Raw genomic sequence first — 20016 nt, 5'->3', positions numbered from 1 at the left:
TGGGCTGAGGCTGTCTTGCAGCTTTGAATGACCTGGCCTATACCTAGATCTTTGCAAAATGTTAGGTTGTCATCTATAAAATACACTCCCCTGTGGAATGTTTGAACAAAGTCATCTGCATTTTGGTAAATTTTGTTTCTGGACTGCACATCTTTCTTAGGAAACGATTTCTTCTCGTGTGGCTCACTAATTGGGTTTTACTCACACGTACAACAAGATTTCATAATATCAGATTTGTTCTTGAAAGGAGAAAAGTCCATTATTATTAGCAAAAAACCTGTCCAGGAACTCGCACATGACTAAGTAGCTATGTATTCCTCAATAGTTCTCCAGACGTGGGCGTGGGATTCTGGACAGACATTTAGGAGGGGCCTGGAAAGGGCAGGTCTGTGCTAACACCCAGAGTTCTGGACACACATGCCAAATTCATTAATTTAACCACTTGCTCTGTTGATTACATCAGTTATCCATTGCTGTGTAACAAATTACCCTAAACTCAGCAAGTTAGAACAACCAGAGTTTATTGCCACATGGTTCCTGAGTGCTTGGCCTCTCACCAGGCTGCAGTGCAGGTGACGCCTGGGGTTGTGGTCACCTGAAACTTGCCAAGTGTCCAAGGTAACGCCCTTGCCTGGCTCCTGGCCCGTGGCAGCAGCTCCTCACCGTGTGACTCCATGGGCTTCTCACGTAATGAGGTGCCACATGGCAGGGACAACCCAAGGGTATGAATCCCAGGGGGCAGGGGTCATCGAGGGCCAGCTTGGAGGCCGCTGCCCGCAGTGATGGTTGGAGAAGATGTCTGCTGTTCATACCTCTCAGTAAAGCCCATCCGCTGGGTTCCTCACTACCCATCGTGTGGCCCTAGCCCTTTGCAGCGTCACGCTAGTCACCACATTGGGTAGTTCAGGGAGAGGACAGTCATCCCCCAAGTCCTTCCTTAGGACTCATAGGTTTTTTTTTGGCCGAGCCACATGGCTTGCGGGATCTTAGTTCCCCAACCGGGGATTGAACCTGGGCCCCGGCAGGGAGAGTGCCACATCGTAAGCACTGGACCGTGAGGGAGTTCCTAGGACTCGTGTTTGCAAACGGGGAGAGGACTTTGCCTTTGGGGTCACGGAGTAGAGGCGTGAGTTGACAGTGCTGCCAGCACCCTCCGAGCTGTGGTTGGAGCGGGCGTGGCCACAGCAAAGGGGGAGACTGCAAGGGAGCCTCCAGATCCATTCGCAGCGAGTGGGCACCCCCATCGTTCCCCTGTCAGGGGCCAACCCCTTTCCTACAGTGTGAGTTTGCAGTGGCTTTTCTGTCTGTTCACATTGGGGTTTGCCTGTCCAGGTCCTTTAGCCACTTGGGAGCCACAACCAGACACCCAATGTTCACCTCCACGCCCTGGCACCTGTTCAGAAGCCTTGTCTGGGTCCCGCTGGCAGGAAAGAGGGATCGTGTCTGGATGAAAGTTACAGGCTTGATATGTCTCTGGTCCCTCGGGTTACCTGTTAGGGGGATGACAGGATAAGGAAAGAAGGAAGGCCTCACTGTTCTGTGTTTTGTCTCCTGGGAGCTCCCCATTGGAGGTGCCCTGCAGCCAACAGGATGCTCTGGGATCCTGTAGCCACTAGTCAGATTGTGTGCCCACAACACACAGCTAGCAGCTGTCACGGAGAGGCTCCGTTTCACCCACTGGACAGAGCATGCCGTCTCCCAGAAGGAGGACGGTCCTAGGCCTTCGTGCTTTTCCATATTAAGACACAGAGTGGCCACCGGCTGGCTGCTTCTGGACCCCAGAGGTCTGTGGCTGTTAACGGTTTATCAGCACATCAGTGGTGGGCCTGCCTCTGCAGATGTTCCACAAACCGCATTGAAGTTGGACAGTCACAGCAAAACGGGGAAAAGACAGTGACAAGCGAGTGCTTGCAGAGGTCCTGGCCTTTCCTGCCAGCCCACTGAGGAAAACCCACCTTCCTCCGAACTCCTGTCCCGTTCCCTCAAACTCAGAGGTGGCTGGCCCATTCTCGATATTCTGTAGGGCAGAACAGAAAGACAAAGGGCAAAAATAGCTCAAAAGAAAGGATGAAAGAGGCAGAGGATGGGGAAAACACACCAGTGCTGTTACTGGTCCAAAGCAAAGCTGATGGGGAGATGGGGTGGGAGGCTGGAGTTTCTGGGGGCGAGTTTTGGGGAGATTGGTGACAGGCCTGCAAAGAAGTTGCAGAGAAGGAGGGAACTGGAGAGAAAGGGAGATTTTTGTGGTATAAACTGAAGTTGCCTTTGACAGATGTTGCATGGCTGTGTCCTGGGTGCTGAGGACACACCCATGTCCTCACACTCCCAGGCGGGAGCTGGGAGTGTGCAGGTGTAACGTAAATTCTGCTCTCGTGGAGGGGGAGGGGAAGGCGGGAGCTGGGAGTGTGCAGGTGGGACACGCTCTGTGGCCAGGTTGGGTGGAGGGAGGTGGAGGGAGGCAGGGCTGGGCTCAGGCCAGGGTCAGAATGCCCAGTGGTCAGGACCCTTCCTCTGTGCTGGAGCGGCTGGAGGGCTTTGAGCCCAGGACCAACTGCTCTGTTTTATAAGCATGATTTGGACTGCTTCGTGGAGAGCAGACTCTAGGCAGATGGGAGGTGGGGAAGGGGAGGGCAGGAAGACCCTGCGTGGGCGGATGGGAGGTGCGGTGACAGGGGTTGGTCTCCAGGAGGCCCTGGAAACCTGGGGAGCTTCCAGTTTCCCCCAGTGGCTGGCCGCTTGGCTTGCCTCGCAGTCCCAGGGAGGCCAGGCTGGCCGAGCACAGCGTTAGCACACAGGACAGACTCAGCGCAGATGCGGTGCAAGGCGAGGGCTGAGCGCTCAGACAGGCCTCCTTCCAGGACAAGCTGCTGCGGCAGTGGCCACGAGGCTCAGGGGTGCAGGCACGGCTGCCTTTTCTCTGTGATTGACGGGGTTGATTTGACAGAGGAAGAGGTGGCCGCTTCTACATAGAATTTCAACCATGGCTCACATACTCCGCCCTCTCCCGTGGATCGTTGAAAAGATAGACCAGCACAGGCGGCTGGGCACCAGGATCTCCCAGCAGCTTCCCCCAAGGGGTCCTGTGTTTCCGGAATTCCTCTTGTGGCCCCTCCAGCCAGCCCTGGTTGGAGAGGGCACAAGAGTTGGTCAGGTCAAGCTGGAGATTATTCGGAGACAGGAGGATACTTGGCTTCACAGATGCCTCAGATCACAGCGTGCAATTTGGGTTTTGCCGTCGCCACCCCTGCTGCTTTATGTTTTATTTCGTTTGACAGTTTATTTGTTTCTTGGGCCCTAAGGCAATCCTATGTGAGGTTACAGTTTAATAAACAGAATAAACAAAACAAATCCCGTAGACTGTGCTTACAATCCGTCTCTACTGGCAGAAGGGAAGAACTGAAGCACCGTGAGGATGGACGGGGAGAAGCTGGCCTGGCCGGAACTCGCGGTTGCCACAGGGGTCACAGCCCCGAACACAGGAGCCCAGGGGCAGCTAGAGCACTTCTACGTGCACGTCGGTCCTTTTAGAACCCCTTTAAAGTTGGGACGTAAATCTGGGTTTCAGTGACAAACTGTATTAATTCCTGTAACACCGAATGCCCACGCTGTCCCCAGATTACCATATCGTGGGAGTTAGGTGCACGAGCACAGCACCCGCCCAGGACCCCGAGAAGCAGGCAGGGACTGGTTCTTAGGCTGAGGTCAGTGCAGGAGCTGGGCGGCTGGCGTCCAGGCCCTGCAGCCCGGGCCTGGGCAGGGCACGTCCTCCACAGCAAACCCATCGGCAGGTGCCTGAGTGATGTGCGGGACAGCTCCGGGGCCATGTGCGAGCCCACGAGCCCCTGAGGCTGGGCTGAGCTCCATCTGTATGCGCTGCTTCACCTTTTCCCATCTCCCCGTGATCTCCAGGGCCGAGCCTCCTCTCTCCCTCCTTGCTGTGTTCCCGCCCGCCCATGTGGTGGCACACAGCTCCGTCTTCTGGACCGCGGCACTGTGGGAACAGCAGTCCCCACAGCCCAGCCACGGCCCCCAGGCTGCCGAGCATCTGTGCACCCTGCTCGCTCCTGTGGGCATTCAAGAACTGGAGCTCGATGCAGGGCAACTCTAGAAATCAAATACGGGAAGGACGATCCCAGCACTAATGTGAGCATTTCCTTAGGTTTGTGGTCACGGTTAACAGGTGTCGGCTGCGTTGTGCAAACCGTGCTGGGTGGGTTATTCTTCGTGAGAATCCGGCCAGGTAGGTTCTCTCATCCCCCATTGCAGGTGGGGAAACCGAGGCCCTGAGTGAACGCGCTGCCCTGGGTCACAGTTAATAGGGGCAGAGCTGGGGTCTGAACCCAAGCAGTCTGGTGCCAGAGTGTGTGCTCTTAACGACTACTGTCGTGGGAGAGGGATCCGTGGGATCTTGTCTACAAAAGATGGAGCACACGCCCGCTCTGGAGTCCGTAGTCATGGTCATCTTGCTGTTCATGTATTAAATACACATTATGCATTATTTTATTTAATTAATTAATTTATTTATTTTTGGCTGCGTTGGGTCTTCGTTGCTGCACGCGGGCTTTCTCTAGTTGTGGCAAGCGGGGGCTACTCTTCGTTGAGGTGCGTGGGCTTCTCACTGCGGTGGCTTCTCTCGTGGAGCAGAGGCTCTAGGCACGCGGACTTCAGCAGTTGTGGCACATGGGCTCTAGAGCACAGGCTCAGTAGTTGTGGCGCACGGGCTTAGTTGCTCCCTGGCATGTGGGATCATCCCGGACCAGGGCTCGAACCCACGTCCCCTGCATTGGCAGGCGGATTCTTAACCGCTGTGCCACCAGGGAAGTCCCTATGCATTATTTTAAAATGTTTTGATATTCTTTGGGACTTGACCTTGGCATGACTGGTGCTTGGTCAGTGCAGGCCTGGCGCGTTCACAGCTGCACCACCCTCTCCTCCAGCCAAGCCTTTAAATATGTAGATTCTGCTACGTAAGAGCCCAAGACTTTTTGATTATGTGGGTTGTATCTATTGATGTTTACCATGTTCATATCAAAACCGAGAAATGTTTAAGACACAGGAAGGCATGTTCCTCAGCTGTCAGAGGGACGTCGTTGTCTCACGTCACGCGTGTGCACTCAGGAGCAGAGGGAAACAGACACCTCCTAGTATTGTCAGGAAGAGAGTTTTACCTTGCTGACACCCACAAAGAGTCTTGGGGACCTCCCCCGAACCTCTCTTTGCAAGCTGTGGTCTAAGGCAAACGTGGCATTTCTTTTTTTTTTTTTTGGCGGTACGCAGGCCTCTCACTGCTGTTGCGTCTCCCGTTGCGGAGCACAGGCTCCGGACGCGCAGGCTCAGCGGCCATGGCTCACGGGCCCAGCCACTCCGCGGCGTGTGGGACCTTCCCGGACCGGGGCACGAACCTGTGTCCCCTGCATCGGCAGGTGGACTCTCAACCACTGCGCCACCAGGGAAGCCCAAACATGGCAATTCTTATGTAACTAGAATTATTTTTTTACCAAAGATATCTATGAGTGTCATACTTTTTTCTTTTTTTTTTTTTTTAGCCACACCGTGTAGCTTGCAGAGTCTTAGTTTCCTGATCAAGGATTGAACCCGGGCCTGGGGCAGTGAGAGCGTGGAGTCCTAACCACTGGACCACCCGGGAATTCCCCATGAGCATCATACATTTAACAAGGGAACTTAGATTCAAGATTATTCTTTGGATGGACCTAGAGATTATCATATTAAGTGAAGGAAGTCAAACAGAGAAAGACGAACATCATGTGATATCACTTATATGTGAAATCTAAAAAATGATACAAATAAACTTATTTACAAAACGAAAACAAGACTCCTAGACATAGAAGACAAACTTACTGTTACCAAAGGGGCTGGGGGGGGGAGGGAGAGATAAATTAGGAGTTTGGGATTAACACATACACACTACTGTATATAAAATATCTTGTAATAATCTTTAATGGAAGAGAATCTGAAAAAGAATATGTATATGTATATATATGTATACCGAATTACTCTGCTGTACACTTGAAACCAACACAACATTGTAAATTAACCATACTTCAATTAAAAAAAAAAGAAGACCATTAAAAAAAAAAAAAGATTATTCCTTTTGGGCCCTTCTCCAGCTAAGACAACTTCAAGTACCAAGGGACAATTTGGGGAGTTTGTTTTTAATATAGTCTTTACTGAATTCAGCATTACTAAAAGTTTCTGAATTTACCATCCTGGAAAATAAGCACTGTAGTTAGTTGCAGAACTGGTACCAGCCAGCGGGCTGCTGTCCTATCCACCATCACCAGCAGAGCTCAGCTGCATCTCCAAGGGCTGCTTTCCAGGGATGGCGAGGAACACGGCCTCCCTGAAGGGACGTCCATGGCTCTTTCACAAATCCAAGGAGAGGGGCTGCAGGCGGTGTCATGTCACTTACTTGAACGTGTCTGCCTAGCATAGCTTCTGGCATATTCTACTCCAGTTACGTTATCACCAAACGGTGCTTCAAGTCCTGACTGACTGTGAAAGTGTTAAGAGATCTTCGTGTTTTGTTGTGGCTGTGACACTGTCCAGCACACAGCAGGCACCTAGTTGTTTGCTGAATGAGTTCACGTTCACCTCCCAGCTGAGCAAGGCCCCAGCCTTCTGCAGGCTGAAATTCATCACATAAAACATTGTGCAAGTGTGGGACAGCCTTACTAGGAACAAAGTCTTAGGAAGACATTTTTACCCTCAAGCTTCCTACTTGGATTTGTGATGAATTCATGAAAGAAAAGAATACATCATGACATTTCGACTCTAACATGACATCAAAACAGGTAGGACTGCAGGAAAAGTACTGGGTACAGAGTTTTACAAATTGGCGGGTGGTTCTGGTGGTCCCAAGGTCGGGGACCCCAGGAATACCTGAGTGCTGCTTTTTGCCACAGTTCCTCTTCCTCCTGAGGTTTTGGGGAAAACACACCACAGAGCTATGGTAACTGGAAATCAAAACGCATAATAATTTACTGTGAAATGAGCTTGGGCTCCAAATTCTAGTGCTGAGAATGCTGGCAAGCTGGGGTCGAGCACAGGGCTGAGGCTGGGCCAGCTGGGCCCAAACCCAGATGTCAGTTCTTATCACATGGCCGCAGGGAAGAGAAAGAAGCGAGGTGCCAGACTGTGGGCCTGCTCTGGCCACTCGGCAAGGGAGAGAGGAGCCCAGCAGGTGCAGCAGCCCTGCGGCTCTCCCAGGCCACGGCACAGGGGTGTGGGTGGGCAGGGGAGCGTGGAGAGGTGATCTGTGCCATCGCCCAGGGGGGGACCAGGTAGGACGCATCATTTCTAATGCGGGAGGGCATCCAGCATTACCGGGCCTTTCTGGAGCCATGAATGGCTTGTGTCTGGTCAACAATTAGCTCCTTTTGGTTCCAGGGACACGGACATGCTGGAGCGTGAGTGCCTTTGGCAGGAACCTGGTTTTGTTCATGGCTAAATCCACAGCTCCCAGGTCAGTGCCTAGCAAACAGTAGGCCCTGTACGAGTGTTTGCAGGATGAATCCAGGTGCTCTGTGTGGGGTGCGGATGGGCCGTGATGAATCCAGTCGAGGAGCAGTATCAGAGGAGATGTCCAAGCGCAGGCACTGTCGGGGCCAGGCCTTCCTCACTGGGCTGGGGGACGCTCTGGGGACGGAGGATGGCCCCTGGACTATGTGGGTGCACGCTCTGGATTTCGCTCCAGAGCTTCCGAGTCAGAACCTCGGGGTATGCGCAGGTAACTGCACTAAGGAAAGCAGGCTTCCCAGGCAAGGGCTGGAGAACTACCCTTTAGGGATCAAAATCAGGAATTTGTAGATCTAATGTTTTGCTTGGCCACACGATGTTTGGCAAATTAAGTCCTTTTGTTGAAATGTCCAATAAAAATTTAATTTCCAATAAAAAACTGGAAGATGTGGCAATGCTGGCTCTGGCAGCCCCCTTCTGTCCCCCTGGCCCAGCAGGCGGTTGGCCCCTGACCCCTGTCCCACCACCCTGCCATCGTCCGCCTTCACTAGGTCCCTGTTATTCTTCCTGTGTCTCTTTTCTCTGGAACTGCTGTGACAGCTCCCCTGTTGGCGTCCTGTCCTGTTCACACTGTTTCAGCAGGGCTGCTGCTGAGCCGTTCACTGCAGGGGCTGCTTGCAGGCTAAGACACACCCCTGTGCCCGGACGCCTTGCAGGTCCTGGTCAACTCTCTGCTGCTATCCCCCTAGAGCCCCACAAGGAGGCCCAAGCATCTCAGACTTAACTGTACAAAACTAAGCTCTCCCCCGCCACGTCTTTCCTGCCAATGTCGATTCCATCCCAGACATCTCTCTTTCTCTTACAGCCCACAAAATCTTGCCTACTCTATCTTCAAAACACATGCCAGATCACACTGTCTCACCAGTCCAGACGTCACTGCCATCTCTTGCCAGCTCCTCTGGGCTCCCATCATCTCCAGAGAGACTCTTTCTTTCTCTCTTTCTTTGGCTGAGCCAGGTCTTAGCTGTGGCCCGCAGGATCTTCGTTGCAGCACGTGGGAGTCTTAGTTGCGGCATGTGGGATAGAGTTCCCTGACCAGAGATGGAACCCGGACTCCTGCATTGGGAGCGCGGAGCCTTACCCACTGGGCCACAGGGAAGTCTGGCGACCCTTTCAACAGTAGGTCCCTTCACCTCCCTGGGACCTGCTGTGGCTTACTTTACATTCAGAGTGAAATCCTAACTCTGAACTGGGACCCTCACCAGCCACTTCCCTCATCTCATTTGCTTCAACTTTGCTCTGTGCTTGTCGGGGCTCCTTCCTGCCCCCTCCTGGGGTGCTCTTCCTCAATTCACTTGCCTTCTCCCCCACTCTGTGATTCAGCTCAAAGGTCATCTTATCTGAGTCCTTCCCCAGCCCCCATTACTCCACATTTAATACAGGCCTTAGAATGGTGCCAGGCACACAGTAGGCACTTAAAAGCCCTCAATGTGTTCTGAACCAATGAGTGCTATCCCTCCAGACACCACGAGAGGAGAGGTGCTGTCCCTCTCTCCACCTTCAGGACATGGGTTAGTCTGCCCCTTTGCCCAGGGCTGTCCAACAGAAACAGAATGCAGCCAGTGTATGATTTAAAATTTCCCAGTGGCCACAATTAAAAAGAAAAAAGAAACAGGTAAAATTAATTTCAACACTATATTTTATTTAATGCAACTGTCTCAGATACTATCATTTCCACATGTTGTAAATACAAAAAATTTACTTTTTTTTTTGTGGTACGCGGGCCTCTCACCGCTGTGGCCTCTCCCGTTGCGGAGAACAGGCTCCAGATGTGCAGGCCCAGCAGCCATGGCCCACGGGCCCAGCCGCTCCCCGACATGTGGGATCTTCCCGGACTGGGGCATGAACCCATGTCCCCTGCATCGGCAGGCGGACTCTCAACCACTGTGCCACCAGGGAAGCCCTACTTTTTCTTTTTTTAAAATTTATTTTATTTACTTTTGGCTGCGTTGGGTCTTCGTTGCTGTATGTGGGCTTTCTCTAGTTGCGGCGAGCGGGGGCTACTCTTCATTGCAGTACGTGGGCTTCTCATTGCAGTGGCTTCTCTTGTTGTGATGCGTGGGCTCTAGAGAGCAGGCTCAGTAGTTGTGGCGCATGGGCTTAGTTGCTCCGCAGCATGTGGGATCTTCCCGGACCAGGGGTTGAACCCGTGTTCCCTGCACTGGCAGACGGATTCTTAACCACTGCGCCACCAGGGAAGTCCCCAAAATTTACTTTTTTACATTTTACATTCTTTTCTTCTTAGTACTAAGTCTTCCAAATCCAGTATTTTATATTCACAGCCCATGTCAACCTGGACTTGTCACATGTGACTGGGGCGGCCTCACTGGATGTTCTGCACCACATCTTACTTGGTAGTTCTTCTTTAACCTTCTGTCAGCACTTTGAGTGTCAATACTTAAGTAGGGAAACCTGCAAGCCAGACAAGACCTGATTTTCACTCAGTATTTTTAACTCCCCACACTGCTCTTTCAAAGCACTTATCATAGCCTGTAATTAGATCCCTGTATGGCTATTTGATGAACTACCTTCTGTTCCTGGTCGTTCTCAGTGCCTGATTTAGTGCCTGGCCCATAGCAGACACTCAGTAAACATTTGTGCATTAATGTATTCAGTGGCTTAATTCTTTCCTTTTCTCTACTGTATATTTTTACCACATAGGTTCTGCTTCTGTGGAACTTCGCTTTGCTTTTGCCTTAGTATGTTTTCAGATTATTTCAAAGCAAATTGCCTCCTTATTCGTATTTCCTACTTTCAATTCTCTATTTGGTTGAGGTCAGTGTTTTTCTTTTTGTTTTTTAGGCCGCGCCGCGCGGCTTGCGGATCTTAGTTTCCTGTAAGGAAGCAGGTCTGAGAGCTGACTAGGTTGGCGGACGGTTGGTCCAGCACCCCTTGGACAGCGGCAGGTGCAGCCAACGCAAGACGGACTCGTTGTGAGCGGACAGAGCACCGATGGCCCCAGCCCCGGGCCCTCTCTTCGCGGGCGCGCCTCCGGACCAGCTGGCGCCGCGGCTGCACCGCAACACCGCGCCTGCACCGCAACACCGCGCCTTCAGGCGCCTTCCGCCCAGACCCGCTCCCGACCATTCCCCTCGCCGCTTCCGGCACTTGGGACGGCCAATCGTCACGTCTGAGAACAAAAGACCCGCCTCCTCCGCCAGGCAGGTAGCCAATCCGGCTGCTCGCTACCCCAGCGTCCCGTGCGCCAGGACGCAAGACCTTGCCCAATCCGTCCGCGGACGTGCTTCTGGTCCCGCCCCTGCCTGTGGTAGAAGCTGTCAATCTCGGCGTCCCCCGTGGCCCCGCGCGCACTTCCTTCCCGACGCCGTGACGTGCGCAGCCCTGTGCCCGACGGCGGCGGGCCAATGGCGGTGGTGGATACGGCGGGCCAATGGGAGGTAACGTCTCATGCGGCCCGCGCCGCCGCAGCCGCCGCCGGGTCCCGGAGCCAGAGGCCGCCCGAGCCGGAGCGCGATGGAGCGAGGGCCCCAGGCGGGGAGGCGCGGCCGAGCGCGCGGCCCGACGCCCCCTCAGTGAGCGCCCGACCGCCGCGGCGCAGCCCGAGGGCGGGCTCGCGTCTGCCCGCCTCGCCGCCGCGCCGGCGCTTGGAGCCCGCGCCGCCTTCCCGCTCGGGCCGCGGGCCGGGGACGGCCCGGGGCTGCATGGCCTCGCCCGCGCGCCGCCGCTGAGCCCTGGGCCGGAGACGGAGCCGGAGCCGGTGAGAGCCGCGGTCGCGCCGGGGTTGGGGCGGGCGCGGGGCGTGGGGTGGCCTTGGGGCCTGCAGGCCTTCCGCGCCGGGCGGAGCAGCGCAGTGGGCTTCGGCGGGCCTGGGGGCCGGGGTCCGGGGCAGCCGTGACGGGCCTCCAGGGCCTCCGGGCGGGCTTGTGGGGGGGATCCGGGTGGGCCTGAGAGCCTGGGGGGTAACCGGGAGGGACGACGGCGGGTTTCGGACGGGCCTGGGGGCCGGGGGCAGACGGGGGTTTCAGGCTGGACTGGGGGGCAGACAGGGGCTGAGGGTGGGCTCTGGGTGGGCCTGGGAGGCCCAGAGGGCCGACGGGGGACTCCGGGTGGGCCTCGGGCCCTGGGGGCCCTACCGGGGTCCTGGGACAGCCTTGAGGGGCAGAGGGAGGGCTCTGGACGGGCGGGGGCCGACGGGGGTCTTCGAGGGGCCTGAGGAGCCGACGGGGGCTCTGGGCAGGCCTGGGGGGCCGACACGGGGCTGAGGGTGGGTTCTGGGTGAGCCTGGGGAGCCGGAGGGGCCACGGTGGGCGTGGGGACCTTGGGGTCCCGGGGCAGCAGTGAGGGGCAGACGGGGGGCTGCTGGGGGCTCCGGGCGGGCCTGGGGGGCCCGGGAAGCCTTGAGAGGCCGGCCGTGGGCTGTGCAGGGCCCCGGGCACCTGGGGAGCGGGGCGCCGACCTCTGACCCGCGGGAGGGGCGCCTTCGCGGTGTAGGCTGTAGTTGTTATTCCCAGCGTCCTATTATTATCGCTGTTTTGAAATGGGAGCAGGCGGCTTCGGGCTCTAAGCCGGAGGGGGAGGGCGAGCCGGGGCCCTGGAGGGAGAGGGGGCGTTGGGGCCGCAGGAGGCGCGTGGGCCCGCGGAGGGGCAGGAATGCGGGGCAGCGGTGCGGGGGTGTTTCGGGGGGAGGGTAGGCGGGACTGGGGGGCGGGTGGGAGGGAAGCGGCGGCGGCGGCTGCAACAGCAGCCCTTGGCCTCAAGGAACAATGTGAGACGTTGCCTGAAATGTTAATTTCCGTTCCTCATTTCATCATCCCCTGGCAGGGCGGTAGCTGTGAGAGCGCGTGCGTGTGTGTGGTGTGTTTGTGTGTGTGGTGTGGTGTGTGTGTGTGGGGGGTGTGTGTGTGTGTGTGTGTGTGTGTGTGTGTGTGTGTGTGTAGGGTTGGCCCTGCCACATGGATTCAGTCCCCTTTCAAAGAGGGATCGTGTTGTTGAATCTTGTGTCTCTGCCGTTTTGGGGGGAGTCTTAATTTTTCTTGAGGGCTGCTCTTTTCCTGGTGTCCCATCAAGGTTTTCTGCTTCTGTTGTGTTGTGAAAGCTAGTCTTGTATCCCAACTTCCGAAGAGTTTTGGAAGAGGCTTTGGGAGATTAAGCTGTCCTAAGAGGGCCCCGTGCTTCCAAAACCATTTTCTTTCTAACAGTTCAGATGCAGCAGGCTTAGGTTTCATGGTTTCTGTAGGTTATGAGAAGTTTTATGTTCGTTTGCAAGAACAGGATTTCTCAGCAGAGAAGTCAAATTTCAGGCTTTCTTATATGGGGAGAGAGTATTCTGAAGTGATTTTGCACAATGTCCTTAACATTCCTTTTCCACTGAGCAGTGAGAGTGTGCGCAGTTGTTGAATTGGGGGGTGATGAAATGCCCTCAGCCAGAAGATGTAAGATGATACTGCTTGTAGAAGAAGTGCCATTGAAACAGTTGCTATTCTTGGTTTGTGCAAACCCAGTCAATGGCATAACTTGGATAGTTCTAAATCAGAGACCCTGAGACTGTGTTTGATGCCTTTAGGACCTTGATTGCGCTTACTCAGTGTTGCTGTCCTGGAAGACCTGGAGTTCTGTTTGTGTTTTTTAGAATGATTGCACAAGTACTCTGGTATTACTTTGAAACTGTAGTTAGAAAGGAAAAAGGGAACACATCTTGCTCAACTTAGATTGTGACCCTTCATCCCCCGCCCTCCATTCAGCTGTTGTCCTCCCTCTGCGGTGTCACGCTCAGGAGCGGGCTCGCCTTTGATAGGCTGGCTCTCTGAACGGAGGAAACAAAGACCAAGTTGCTGTGACATTTTCCTCTGTTCTTTGTGTGTGCCTCTTGAGTTAGTTAAAAAGCTACCCACAGATAGTGCCAAATTTGACCCAGCTTTGAAACTTTGAAAAGATCTTTTCCTTCTAAACGTTTTTTTTTATCGTGGGAAAATATACATAACAAAATTTACCAGAAGTTTGTTTTTAAAGGTGTCACATAGTCTTGAATTCCTCCTTTGCAGTTGTACCTTTGTGCTGCCACTGTTGGATGTTTTCCGTTGGGCGTGCTGTGGGCCAGCCATGATAATCACACTGCACAGCAGGCCTTTCATCTCTCCAAACCAGATGGGCTGCTTGTGACTAGTGGCTGTCATCTTAGCTCTAATTACAGTGTTGATACAGTGACAAGTAGAACTTTCTACAAATAGAGTTAAAGAAGCTGTGCTATTGGTACTGGAGAATATTTTTCAAGAGGCGTTGCGTTGCGTGCCTTGAGTTTTTAAGTACATTTGACACAGTAAGGTTACGTTTCATCCAATATGAGAGGAGAGTTACTTTGCATAGGTTGGCAATGAGCCCATCATCAACTAAATAACATAATTAGAGAGCGTCAGTAAATGCTGGTTCAGAGCATGGTCTGCATTTGTTGCCAAAATAAGTGTTTTGATCTGTCCATTAGTCCATGTAAGTCCCTTCATCTCTCATATGTAAGTATAATGGATGAGCTTCCTTGAAGAGCATGATACTTGCTAGTTAATAGGTGCGAATGACGCTGCACTGCTTGCCTGGCTGTGTGCTGGGTCAGTTCACTATTGCTGTTCAGTCAGTGCTCTGTGGGGACTGAGTTTGGCCTGTTTGATAAACTTTGTACAAAAAATCGAATGAACGCAAATAAAAGTTACTGTCTTGAAATGTTTTCATGTGTGTTCTGTTAATTTGAATTTCAAATGGAATTTCTATGCAATTCAACTTTTTCAGTTTTATCTTAAACTCTGTGAAAGATGGCGTCAATCCCCAGCACCTGGAACGCAGGCAGTTAGAGATAATTGGTATAGAAAGCCTTTTTAAAAAGGCTTAGGAAATGATCCACTTCAACAACTCTCTGTTAATTCTTTTTTGTTGTTGTTGTTAATTCTTATAGAGATGTTTCTGTTTCTAAGCGGTTCTGTTTTTTGTTGTTTGATGCATCTTACTCTTGATATCTTTTAAGCCAGAGTCAGACTCAGCTGTGTGCGTAAGTGTATGTTTTTGTTAGTGTTCTTCTGTGCTTTTCTTAACTCCCGCTCCTTTCTCCCCATGTTAAAAATTTTCTTTAACTTCACCTTTCAACCAAATAGTGTTTTATATATATGCTAGAACTACAAGTATTATTATTATTATTACTTTTGCGGTACGCGGGCCTCTCACTGCTGTGGCCTCTCCCGGTGCGGAGCACAGGCTCCGGACGCGCAGGCTCAGCGGCCATGGCTCACGGGCCCAGCCGCTCCGCGGCATGCGGGATCTTCCCAGACCGGGGCACGAACCCGTGTCCCCTGCATCGGCAGGCGGACTCTCAACCACTGCGCCACCAGGGAAGCTCTACAAGTATTATTTTTATAAAAGTGTCCCAAAGGATTATTAACTGGCCTAACCCTGATTGTGTGACCCCCTGCCCCCACCCATGTCCTTCACTCAAGTCGTCTCAACTCTTCATGCTCCGGTTCCATTGGCCTTTCATTTCCTAGGTGACCCTCTGCCTGGACCAGGGTCTTGCTGAATGTCCATCATTGTCTCCCTTGCAAATCCTCACCGCCCCCCCCCCCCATCAACACAGTTGATCAAATGTGTGATCACAGGGCTCTAAGCTGAATGAAGAGAGGCACGGTCTCTTTGTCACCCAGGGCCCAGCCTAGGCATGACCCTGGGCTTAGAATTGGCTCAGGAAGTATTTGTTGAATTGTTTAAAGGCAGTGTATGGAAGTGTTTGAGAAATTTTGAAAGGACATACTTAGTATCATGAACATTTATTTGATTGACTAGGAATTACACTATGTACATTTTAGCCATTTTCCTATTTGTTGTTATTACAGGTTTACTTGCGAAAGGTGTGGGGCATGGCTTTTAAAATTGGCACAGAACGAGAGATAAAGGAAATAAAGTAACGGTTGTCTTTGTGGAAGAAAAAGAATGCTTTCTGTGAAAGCAGCTTTAGTAGGACTGCGGTGCGGGGGCCACAGTCAGAGGCTCGCCAAGTGTGGTTTGCTGCTGCTGCTCATGGTGATGAGTACTTCGGGCACCTTCTGGCCGCGTGTCATGTGAGCAGTGTGGAGTCCTGTGAAAGGTTTAGAATTTTTTGATTTATGTTTTTTATTTCCTAAACGGTTGTAATAAAGAAGGCCAAAGCAATATAAATTCTCCAGAATGGAGGCAGGCCCCTTAACATTATTTATTTATTTTTGGCTGCATTGGGTCTTCGTTGCTGTGCGTGGGCTTTACGTTGGGGAGAGCGGGGGCTACTCTTCGTTGCGGTGTGCGGGCTTCTCTTTATGGTTGTTTCTCTTGTTGTGGAGAATGGGCTCTAGGCACACAGGCTTCCGTAGTTGTGGTGCATGGGCTCAGTAGTTGTGGCTCGCGGGCTCTAGAGCACAGGCTCAGTAGTTGTGGCACACGGGCTTAGTTGCTCCCCGGCATGTGGGATCTTCCCGAACCAGGGCTCAAACCTGGGTCCCCTGTGTTGGTAGGCGGATTCTTAACCAGTGCGCCACCAGGGAAGTCCCTAGTTTTGGCATTTTAATGAAGAAAAAAAAATCTCTTTGGAGGGAATACACCAAAATGGAGTTGTGTTTTATTTTTTTCCCCCTTATGTTTGTGTTTTCTAAAATTTTAAAAATGAAACTTATGTATTTGGGAAAAGGTTGTTATTGAAAAGCCTAATCGTGGGCATAATTTGGGTGATAAAGACTTGAGTTCTTGGTTTAGATAACAGTAGATTTGTGTGGTTTTTTTTAACATTTTAGGTGGTAAGAGGTGAGGGGAATTGGTGGTTGTCAAAAACGTTTAAAGACATCATTCTAGAACTTGAGAAATCCTGCAGTTCACACTCTGGTCCTTTGAATAAAGAGTTAAGTGGGTTTTCAATGTGAAAATAGAAGAAGTCTGGCCTATTAATATAGCTCAGATTTTTCCAAGGCTGAAAGGACTGAAAATCCTTCTGTGATGCCCCCTCCGCAGCCAGGATGGAGGTAGGTGGCCGTTGGGAGCGGTGCTGAGTTAGAGCGTCCTTGCTGCTGGCTGAGGGCGAGACCCACGTGTCCAGTCTTGCCTTTGGCATCTGTGCAGTGAATTATTTATTATCCTGAAAATCTGTGGGTGCTCTTTTTCCACTTGCAAAGAAACCAATGTGCACCTCTTCACAAAATAAGAATGTTGGTCTTTGCTCAACTGAAAACTTTTTTTTTTGCAGTACGCGGGCCTCTCACTGTTGTGGCCTCTCCTGTTGCGGAGCACAGGCTCTGGACGCACAGGCTCAGCGGCCATGGCTCACGGGCCCAGCCGCTCCGCGGCATGTGGGATCTTCCCGGACCGGGGCACGAACCCGTGTCCCCTGCATCGGCAGGCGGACTCTCAACCAGTGCACCACCAGGGAAGCCCTCAACTTAAAACATTTTTGATCACTTAGGTCAAAGAAAAGTATTTTGTCAAGGTTAAATAAAATTCATAAAATCCCCCCTTTTTCAGTTACTTGTTTAAAAAAAAACGTGACCTTTAAGAATGGCTGGGGTTGAAATTTAACTTGTAAATGCTTAATAACTTTGTGATATCAGAGATTACTTTTCATCTAAAATGTAGCAAATAGACTTCTTTTCTCAGCTCATTAGTAGTTAAGTGTCCCTTCCTCTCCCCCTTCCAGTGGCAGTCTTCAGACCCAGAATGCGAATGTCCTGGAATAAAGAACATTTCTAAATAGTGAGAACATTTTGGGAAGGTGCTTTGTTCATAAGGTTTGGGGTAAAGTTATGAATAGTGGGCTTTTTTTCTTTTAACTGCATTCATATCCAGTAAAATAAAAAAGACTTTCATTTAATTCTCGGTGATAATGTAGACTTGAGAATATTATGGCTGTACTGTGTAAACTTATCTAAAATAGAGAGCATGAGAAAAGCAGAGAAGAACCTTATTACTCTTAAGAAATTAAGCCTTGCTGGTATGTACCATGTTTCTAAATGCGGTTGTACATCCTGTAAAACAGGAAGTAAGAATAAAAAACAGCAAAACCCCAAAGCAGCACTCTTGAAGGAATTAACTTTAAAAAAAGTTACTAAAACACTGGACTAATTAAAGGATGTGCAGAACACTGTAAGAAATCTTGGCCTTTTTGGATGCTTACAGAGGAGAAAAGCCAGTCTTTTTTTTAAAAAATAACTTTATTTATTTTTGGCTGCGTTGGGTCTTCGTTGCTGCGCGCGGGCTTTCTCTAGTTGCAGCGAGCGGGGGCTACTCTTCATTGAGGTGCACGGGCTTCTCATTGCGATGGCTTCTCCTTGCGGAGCACGGGCTCTAGGCGCGTGGGCTTCAGTAGTTGTGGCTCGTGGGCTCTAGAGCGCAGGCTCAGTACTCAGTAGTTGTGGCGCACGGGCTTAGTTGCTTCGCAGCATGTGGGATCTTTCCAGACCAGGGCTCAAACCCATGTCCCCTGCATTGGCAGGCAGATTCTTAACTACTGTGCCACCAGGGAAGTCCCGAAAAGCCATTCTTTAGGGGTCTGAAACTGTAGCCCTCAGGTGATTCTGATTTCAAAGAATTTATAGACTTTGTGAATTCTTTCTTTGCTGAGGTGTATGATTTGTTCCGTTTAGCTTTAGCTTACCTCCATAGGTATTTCCATTACCTTGAGAAGAGTCCATCTGGAATTTGAAGTGTTTTAGTCTAGAGGTTAGTATGTTACATATGCTAAAGCTCAGAATGTTTTCCCCTCAATACTTGGGAAAGGTGATCTTTGAATTGTGTCTCTTATCTTTTAGTATGAAGTTTAGAAAAGGGATCTGTGCTTTCACTCACAGCTGAAGTAATTTTCAGCAGATATACCCTTAATGAGATTTACGTGTGAACTTTGTTTTTCTTTGGTGAAGTGATTAGATCTGATTCTGCTGAACCTGGGTTCTCATCAGATGACTAACTTTTTAAAGAAGACAGTTTAAGCAATAACTCTAATCTTTAAAAAAAAAAGATACTAAATTAAAGACTAAGGGCACAATGAAGTTTTAGAACACTGGGGAGGGAATCTCTTAGAATTTAACCCACAGCATCTCGTTTTCCTCGCCTTGACAGTTTTCTTCTAGGCTCCAAATATGTTGTCTAGAGGGAGATGGGAAACAGGGGAGACGGAGGATTTGAAGAGGTACCACAGGAGGGTGTGAAGGTTGGAAGGAAGGCATGCTCTCACAATCTGGAGAAACCCTTGTGGTTTTTATATTTCAGTGCTGTTACTATTTTCTATGGCTGCTGTAACAAATGACCAGAAATTTAAAGGCTTACAACAATACAGATTTTTTCTTACTTACAGTCCTGCAGTTTAGAAGCCTGGCATGGATCGTGCTGGGCTGAAGGCAAGGTGTCAGCAGGGCTGGTTCCTTCTGAAGGCTCCGTGGAGACTTCATTTCCTTGCATCTTCCATCTTTGGGAGGCTCTTCACATGACCCCTTCCTCCGTGTTTGAAGCCAGCAACCTTGTGTCTCTCTGACCTTCCAAGGTGGATTTGTTTTGTTTTGTTTTTTTTAAAACACAGGACGTTTATTTAAACTGTTACTTTTCATAATTCATTGAAACTTATCACAATATCTTCATTCTGTTACCTTATTGGGTACATTCATTAGTGTTATATAAACCTCCATATAAAATGAAAGAACTAAAAGTACAGCTAAGAACGTAGCTCTTCTTCTGACTGTCTTCGGCCTCCATCTTCCACTGTTAAACACACTTGTGATTATGTGGGGTTCACCTGGATGATGCAGACTCGTCCCCCGTCTGCTGATGAGTAGCCTGAGATATCTAGAGGCTCCAGGGATTAGGTCGTGGAGCCCTTGGGGACGTTATTCTGCCAGCCACACCGGGAGTGCATGGCGCTGTCGTAACACGTGAGGTTGGGCCGGGTCCGTGTGCAGCAGGCTCTGGTGCTTGGCATTGGTTCCCCAGAACTGCCTTGGCTCTCGGAGAGACTCAGTGCTGTCCGTCAGCCAGCAGAACTTGGCATTGATAGGGGATTAGTGGATATGCTGGAAACACATGTCCTGGACAAGGTTTTGTTTTATTTTTTATTTTATTCTTTTAAATTTTTATTTAATTGTTTTTGGCTGCACCACATGGCATGGGGGATCTTAGTTCCCTGACCAAGGATTGAATCCGCACCCCCTGAAGTGGAACTGTGGAGTCTTTACCTTTGAACTGCCGGGGAGGTCCCAAGGTCTTGTTTTAAATAAATTTTTATTTTGGAATAATTTTAGATATACAGCAAAGTTGCAAAAGTAGTACAGAGAGTTCCGTTATATTCTTTACCCAGGTCCTCTAAGGTTAACATCTTACATAGCAGTGGTAATTTTGGCAAAACTAAGAAATTAGCATTGGGACTTCCCAGGTGGCGCAGTGGTTAAGAATCCGCCTGTCAATGCAGGGGACACAGGTTTGAGCCCTGGTCCAGGAGGATCCCACATGCCGTGGAGCAACTAAGCCCTGCGCTACAACTAG

General features: G+C 50.9%; 1 protein-coding gene across 2 annotated transcripts in view; it reads left to right on the top strand.

Annotated features, from left to right (window-relative positions):
* Window positions 1-11221: 11221 nt before the first annotated feature.
* ANKRD11 (ankyrin repeat domain containing 11) overlaps window positions 11222-20016 on the top strand; it is a 171114-nt gene continuing 162319 nt past the window's right edge. For both annotated transcript variants that reach the window (XM_082677109.1, XM_082677112.1), the window contains exon 1: window positions 11222-11254. The gene's annotated coding sequence lies outside the window, so the exon portion shown is untranslated. The remainder of the gene's footprint in view (window positions 11255-20016) is intronic.

Source organism: Grampus griseus, assembly GCF_964374135.1.
Source record: "Grampus griseus genome assembly, chromosome: 19".
Classification (NCBI taxonomy): domain Eukaryota; kingdom Metazoa; phylum Chordata; class Mammalia; order Artiodactyla; family Delphinidae; genus Grampus; species Grampus griseus.
This window is presented reverse-complemented; position numbering and strand designations above follow the sequence as displayed.